This window comes from Salvelinus fontinalis, chromosome 19 (genome assembly GCF_029448725.1).
Source record: "Salvelinus fontinalis isolate EN_2023a chromosome 19, ASM2944872v1, whole genome shotgun sequence".
Lineage (NCBI taxonomy): Eukaryota > Metazoa > Chordata > Actinopteri > Salmoniformes > Salmonidae > Salvelinus > Salvelinus fontinalis.
Window position 1 is genome coordinate 24,207,410 of NC_074683.1, and position 8,321 is coordinate 24,215,730.

Sequence of the window (8,321 nt, forward strand, 5' to 3'; positions counted from 1 at the left end):
AGAGACATGGCTACGACGAGATATGACGTTAGCACACAGCCACATGCCCAGTTCCAGGGATCCTATGAATCACAGTCAAATGTCAGGGGACACCCTAGAAGGTGTCAAGTCACCTGTCCCTAGGTTAGACGGTTTTATGGGAATTAGTGGGACGTAAACATCATTATACGGGCATTGTAGGGGGCAGCGTGACGGGGGCTGTCAATGCCTGACAGTAGGGCCCAGTAAACCCACATATCCTGCTCAGGATTTTTTTAAACACTTTTGATCCCCCTTTGACTGTTTTTTTTTCAATGAAAAGTGGTAAATGTGAGTGTCGATGGTAATACGGTTAAAACAACCCACTGCTGTAGTTTAATGTTTGAATTAATATCCTTTAGAATGTTTTTCTTTCAGACAGTGAATATTGTTTTATTGACTAAATGACTCTACTATAAACACACTTTATCACAGCTGAACATTTAAGTTATCCTACTTTAACTTATTTGGTCTTTCGTCTTTTAAAAGTTAGGGGACAACAAAGCGCTGTCTTGCACACACAATGCTGTGTATTCTCCCTGAAATGTGTCTATGAGCAAATTAGGTAGCATTTAATGTTTATCTATTCAGCTGTAGTTAAACTGTCATTATTGACAGTACTGGTCAGGCTGGACAGGGATGGTACAAATCTAGATTTTATGATTTAGTTTATTGACGGTCATAGATCTTCCTTCCAGGAATTTAACACTGTGACGCTATGGTCGTGAGTCTGTAATAGATTGACTAGGTTTGTCATCCTAGCCCAATCAATGACAAACTGAACACTTCTCTCTTCAACAAAGGTCATATTCTCAGTTAATGCTGAATGACTCGCTAGGATGGAACCTACATGTCTGTTGATGACTCAGTAGATTGTCTTACAACCAACGGCAAAAAAGGGTTTACATTTCTTTATGAGAACGAAACTGGAATGAGGCTGTAAAGGACAGGGTGCCATCTTGTGGTGTATAATGGTATCAGACAAACATCTTCTGTATAGAATCAGATAATGAACAAGTTGAAAATCCTGAACGAGCACTAGTGTCTGCTTGAGCTATGGTCAGACTTGCCATCTGTCTCAATAAAGCAGAATAAGTGCACGTTCAATAATATGAGGGACAGAGAATGATAATAAATGAATTCATTATTATTACTCTGCTGTGTTCCACTAGTTGTTAGAGAGATTAAAGTAGATGTCACACGTCAAAATTTGATGGATGACCCTATGTAAGCCTATGTGACCGCTATGTGACCCCTATGTCCTGTTGTAGGAGGCCTGCACATATTTGGGGCTGCCTGTCAGGACATCCTGGTGGTTAGGTGGGGGTCTTTGGGTAAGGGTCCAGTTGTCAGGTCAACCGGTAATGATTTATGACCCAAGCCTGATTTATGACCCTATGTAATGATTTATGACCCTATGTCCTGTTGTAGCAGGCATGCCCATATTTGGGCTTCCGGTCAGGACATCCTGATGGTTAGGTGGGGGTCTTTGGGGTAAGTGACCAGGTGTCAACGTCGTAAATCAAAAAAGATCATGATTTATGACCCTATGTAGTGATTGATGCCCCAATGGCGTGTAGAAGGGGGGCATGCCCATATTTGGGCTTCAGGTCAGGACATCCTGATGGTTAGGGGGGCTTTTTGGGTTGAGTAAGTGACAAGGTGTCATGTCAACCTGTTCCTGGATGTCTAGTGTTGGGGGTTGTTAATGAACATTTCAAAGAGGCTGGCTTTGCAGAAGCCTTATAAAGCCCCAGAACAATGTATGTTTAAGACTGTACAAGATAAACCCCCTGAATATTAAACAAAAATGACACATATGCCAATTTATGGTATGTTATGCGCGGCTTGTCATGAACCCAGTGACCAAAGCATTGAGGAAGTTCTGTGTGAAGCTCCAGAATGTTTTAAAGGATTTTTGGGTACGAGTGAGGGCCACATGTCTTACATATTCCAGCCGGAGGATTCTACGGTAAAGATCTTCAACGCCAGTGGCCCCAAACCCGTTTATCAGGCAAAACCTGGGAGTTTTTCTCCTGCTCTGGGTATGAGAGAATGGCTAAACATCAGGCTGGCTCTTTGTAAAATTGAACAGGTCCTGAGTGGTACAGCTGTGCCAGGCTATGCGTTGGAAGAACAGGTCCTCGGCCGCAGTGATCTCAAGGCTTTAAGAATTGCTTCAATGGACTATAGCCCTGACAACAAAGTGACAATTTTAGCCTGTGAAGTTTATGATGCGTGTAATGCTACAAAGTCTGTCAATTCTCCAGTAGAATCCAGAGCAAGCAAAGATGTCAACTTTTTTATTCCTGTGTTTAGTTTTAAATGGGTGGATTATCCAATTTTCATAACACTTATGAATAAGCTGGACATTCTCTTCAAAAATCGCGAACAGTTAAGGCGCTGGCCTCGGCTTTTCTTGAGACATAGCCAGGACCAAAAGGCCCGACGTAGGATCTACCCCTGGAGTGAAAACTTACCAAGTGTTGATGAACCTTGCAAGAGATCCCGGCATTTTGATGACCAACTGGACACTGACAATGGGGGGTGGTTGCATCAGATCCCTGGATCTGTAAGAAAGGCTTCGTAAAATACCTTAAGAATGTAAGGCTATAAAATGTATGTACTAAATATTTTGAATGAAATAAAGGGTTTTTAAAAGCCGAATCTCACCACGTTATGAACTCTCGCGTTTGTTCACTCTTAGCGCAGTCTGTCCCTGAGAAAAAAACTTGCGGAAAAAAGCCATGTGCGCGCGTATGTGCGTGAGGGAGTTTTCTGTAGTGGCTGTGTGTGTGTGTGTGTTTCAAAAACAGAAAAAGGGGGCGGGGTGTTTGTTAAAAAAATACCCTTGCATCTGCGCTCAAGGCTCTCTCTCTCTCTCTCTCTATGCCTGGTGGGTCGTTTGAAACCAAGGTTTACACTATCCTGCAAAACAGATGCCTACCCCCTCAACAATAATATTGGGTCTTAAGCCTCCTAAACACAAAGTCCTTTCAAAAACTATTTTTTAGGTGGGCTAAAAGTCATTCAGCCCAGCGATGTCGAGACCTCCCCACCCCAGCATCTAGATGCTAGCCCCCCGGAGATTTTAGAATATCAAAAGGTATCTAATGTTTAGACACACCCAATCCCATGTGTTTGAACCAAATACTTTAGGAGTCAAAGATTCCTTTGGGAGGATTTTTAGCGCGAAAAAAAAACGTCAACCCGGTGCTATGTGAAATCATACCGTACTTTCTCTAGTTAGGGGTGGGGGCAAACTCTATTGACAACCGCTACGATGGCTATTCAATGTACAACAGGGGTCTTCTGTAACAAGCAATACGTGTTAAATATGGGCCACAGTCAATCATGACAGCCTCTTTATGAAAGGCCTTTACTTATGACTTAAACAGAATAATTTTATACGCAGCTTATTCATTGATGCTGTGGGATAAATCAGGTGTTTCTAGGTGGGCTTAAACAATCTACAGTGAAACAAAAGTGTACATTTTACACACATGTTTATTGACTTTTAAAAAGACCACAGTAACATGACAGATATAGTGGAGATGCTCCAAAAATCGGCTATTGGATATTCAATGTACAACAGGGGTCTTCTGTAACAAGCAATACGTGTTAAATATGGGCCACAGTCAATCATGACAGCCTCTTTATGAAAGGCCTTTACTTATGACTTAAACAGAATAATTTTATACGCAGCTTATTCATTGATGCTGTGGGATAAATCAGGTGTTTCTAGGTGGGCTTAAACAATCTACAGTGAAACAAAAGTGTACATTTTACACACATGTTTATTGACTTTTAAAAAGACCACAGGAACATGACCGATATAGTGGAGATGCATGCTACACAAATCTGCTAGTGGATATTCAATGTACAACAATAGTCTTAGGTAACATGCAATACGTGTTAAATATGGGCCACAGTCAATCATGACAGCCTCTTTCTGAAAGGCCTTTACTTATGACTTAAACAGATTCCTTTTCTACCCATCTTATTCATTAAAGCTGGGTGCATACCCCAGGATTTACATGACGGACGGATTATCTACCCATGGAGGGAAAACTTACGGAGCTTTGAGGGAGTGTGCAAGCGTCTTAGCGATCGGATAATGGTCAGGGGCTAACCAGGACCTATATCTGTAAGAAAGGCATAGTAAAATACATTAATTATGAACGGCTATAAATTGTATGTACTAAATATTTTGAATTAAATAAATGGTTTTAAAATTGTATCTCACCTTCTAACGATAGGAATAAGTCCTTAACTTCTATCACCAAGCATGCCCCCGGAGAAAAAAACTTGCAGAAAAAGCCATGTGCGCGCGTGTGTGTGTGCGTGCGTGTGCTGGAGTGTATGCGTATGTGTGTGTTTCAAAACAAAGAAAACGGGGCGGGGTGTGTGTTCAGAAATGGCCAGGCGTCTGCGCTCAAGGCTCTCTCTCTCTCTCTCTTTACAATATACGTCAAAACAGAGGCCGACCCCCAAACAAAAAAGTGTGTCTTTGTCTTACGGCCACTTACGAATCATTAACAACATGTCAAAACATAATTTATGTTTTAGGGTCTAAAACAGATGCTGTAGGGTTTTAAAAAGTCAATCAGCCCAGCGATGTCGAGACCTCCCCACCCCAGCATCTAGATGCCAGCCCCCCGGAGATTTTAGAATATCAAAAGGTACCTAATGTTTAGCCACACCAATCCCTTTGTTTGAACCAAATAACTTAGGAGTTAAATATAGCTGGGGTCTAGTCCTAAAAAAAAAAAAAACGTCACCCCCCCAGGCTATGTAAACTCATTCCGTACTATCACGACTTTTGAGCCAAGGCCGCAAACTTCTCAACGAGTCTAGTGAAACAGATAGTTTCCTACTGTTAGCCTCGTTTTAGCGCAGTTACACACATGCAGGACAGCAGAATTGTTATCGGACTGACCCGTTAAAAAGATAATCTGGGAAACCCTCCTAATGGACCTTTCTATAGGTTAGTTCGTGAAATAAATATATATATATATATATATATATAAATATATATATATGCTGTATATTAGATTTAGGATGCGGGGACTTGTTTGAACATTGTGAATGTTATAGTAATATTAAACAGGAGTTATAGGGGTTTTAACCGATGACAACAATGATTATTTTATTTAAGTCAAATGTACATATTCATGTAATTTAAAACGTTCGCAGGATATGCAACATTAAGCCATCTGCATCCCGGGGATAAAGGATATGGATCCGCCTTCATTAGAAAGGAATTCCGAAGAGCAACGGGTGGACACAGACTTTTACGAGATATCTATATGTAAACTGTATATATTTTTTATGCTAAAATGTACACCCGAAATCGAAAATCATACAACCCTGGAGGACATGATCGAAACGGAAGGGGGGTACCCCCGGAACATGAAGAGTAAAACATTGAATTCGGACGATTTCCCCGCTTCAAAGGACATTTCGGAGGTCTCTGATTTGCGGTTGTTTGTAATGGCCAGAAAACAGGTTAAGGAAAACTCCGAGACTGAAACAACATTCAGTCATGCTATTCTAAAACAGGAAGACAACGATTTTTACAGATATTCAGAAACAGAAGGACAATAATTATCATTATAATTTGTTTTTTAAATATATTTTTTAGGCCATATGTTAAATGGACGTATTCTTATAAGTTAAAATGTATCTATTTCGTATAAATACAGGTTAACATTATCTAACGTTTGTATGATACCCAGAGGCTACAGGGCATAATGGATTGGGAACCGACAGAGTTAGACGGGGATTCTCAGAAGCAAACTGCGTCAGGTCCTTTACGTGGCCCATTCACTAATACACTATTTTCGGCGTAAATCCCCCCCACCCGACTACGGAAGAGCAGATGAAACAGAGACAATTCTGCGGGCTTGTACTGAAGGCCTTAACCTAACTCCAAACAGAAGCCAGCACCCCAGGACAGATAAAACGATAGACGGTGAATCTTTCCTTCCTCATGGAACTTTTTTGAAGGGGTGTTGAATATTAGAGGTTATGTTTGTATATATATATATATATATATATATATATATATATATATATATATATATATATATATATATATATATATATATATTATCTAAGAATGATTGGTATTAATTCTAGGCATTTACAGGTATGTTTTTAAAAATGAAGGCTATTTATACAATGAAACATTGTTTTTATTCATACTGTTTGTAAACAATAGCTGCTGCCCCCTTAGGGTCTACTTGAACCGCTTATTAAATCAGACCTCTCAGACCAGAAAGTATGATTAGAAACCATGGCAAAATATATTCAATCTGTGATTAGAAACGATAATTAGAAGCTATGACAAAACTATGATCAAACGATGATAATAAACTATGAACAACTATGAAGACAGGGCTGTATGTGTGTGAATGATGAGCTATTATTTAAGTGTGTAATATTACTCTCTCTCTCTCTGTCAGGCTATGAAAAAGACAAAAGATAGGACATTGACTCCTGAGTGTTGATAGGTCTTAGATTTTTATAGACAGGGTATCTGTAAAACACAATGTGACAACTATTGAAGATGCAAAAAGGGGTTTTCAGAAATATATTTGGTTGACAGATTTGTATTATTATAAAAAGTAATATAAAAATGATTAGAATCTTTAGTATTAGTATGTTACATGCGAGACATACCCAGAAATGTCAGCGTAGACAACTTACAAGAATGTGTTTACCAGGCCGTGATGAAAACATTTTAAAGGAGCTTTAATTCAAACATGCAAAGATATATATTTGAGACAATTACCAACGTTAAAAACATTTGTTACAATATCACAAATAATGTTTCTCGGACTAACACACTGTAGAGTTTCCTATTTACTAAAGAACAATCACTAAGACAAAACACAAAAAGTTGTAATACAATCAGTATACATGGCATTATATATGGAAAACAGGTACATTTTGAAAGATTATGCTGTTGATGTGATTTTTAAAAATTCATTTCTCAATTTAGGATAATACAGTTTATTTTATACTTTACTTAAATTGGATTATTTATCGTGCCTCATACCAGGCTAATACACTACCAAGCCCTGCAAACAGCTAGGGACTTAACCCAGAACAGTTGTGGGTCTTTTTTTTCTGGAACAATAAATGATCACGAATACCAATAGGCGTGATTTGATCCTCAAACCTATCAAGACATCCTATAATGCACAGACATATGCAAAAGCATAAAACTCTGACAAGAAAACAATGAAAATCTTAACATGACTACATGCCCTGCCATTATTTTAGTTCCCATCCACCCAATGGTTGAATTTGGTACTTTTTCTATGTAGATGCACCAAGCCTCCAAGGGGCTGGAGACATACAACAGGCTAAATTAAAATGACCCAGTATGTGAAAAGCTGGGGGTCAAATGTATTTTTTATGTTTGGTTTTTGTTACAACCAACAGGGCTTCCTAACATTTCGACATAACTAGTAAGCCTTACGCGGGAGATTAGAACTCAAAAGTAATAGGGGGTAAGAAAGATCATCAAGGTAATTTCATATTTCGGTTTAGGGGGTTAATAACTTTAGGGAAAACAATATTCACACTATGTGGATTATAAACATGTTAGAGAGCCATCACATCATGATGTAACAGGGCTGAGTGGCGATTCAAAGTACAACAGGAGGCTTCTGTAAACTGCAATACGTGTTAAATATGCTCTACATACAGCCAAGACTGAGTGGTTTTCACAAACTCTCTTTAAAGGTTTTGTAAGAAAGTAGTAACAGGCCTCATTCAACAGTCTAGAGATTAACCTAGAGACACCAAAAACATCAACGTTTAGAGCAGCTTGGAGATTATTCCCCCATGTAAGGGGGGCAAAGAGTTGATTTACCTAACCCTGTACAAACCAAAGGAATATCCAGAGTTAGCAAACCCTAACACTGGGTATGATAACTCTGACTCGTATGTCTAATGATTATTGTAGATGTTTACACCTGAGGGAGGTCACGTAGGTCAAATGTATAAAGGGAAAGAGAGCAACAATTTGACCTACGTGACCTCCCTCAGGTGTAAACATCTACAATAACCACGGCCAGGCACGACTCCAACACCATCATTAAGTTTGCCGATGACACAACAGTGGTAGGCCTGATCACCGACAACGACGAGACAGCCTATAGGGAGGAGGTCAGAGACCTGGCCGTGTGGTGCCAGGACAACAACCTCTCTCTCAACGTAATCAAGACAAAGGCGATGATTGTGGACAACAGGAAAAAGAGGACCGAGCACGCCCCCATTCTCATCGACGG

General features: G+C 39.6%; 2 long non-coding RNA genes across 2 annotated transcripts; one reads left to right on the forward strand and one right to left on the reverse strand.

Moving 5' to 3' along the window:
* Positions 1-1,223: 1,223 nt before the first annotated feature.
* On the reverse strand, positions 1,224-4,789 carry LOC129816536 (uncharacterized). The gene is made up of 3 exons (XR_008753568.1): positions 4,265-4,789; positions 2,692-4,163; positions 1,224-2,588 (listed from the first exon to the last, which is right to left on the reverse strand). It is a non-coding gene; the product is annotated as an uncharacterized LOC129816536 (long non-coding RNA).
* A 127-nt stretch (positions 4,790-4,916) lies between these two features.
* On the forward strand, positions 4,917-7,312 carry LOC129816535 (uncharacterized). Its single transcript, XR_008753567.1, has 2 exons — positions 4,917-5,005; positions 5,215-7,312. It is a non-coding gene; the product is annotated as an uncharacterized LOC129816535 (long non-coding RNA).
* The last annotated feature ends 1,009 nt before the right edge of the window (positions 7,313-8,321 follow it).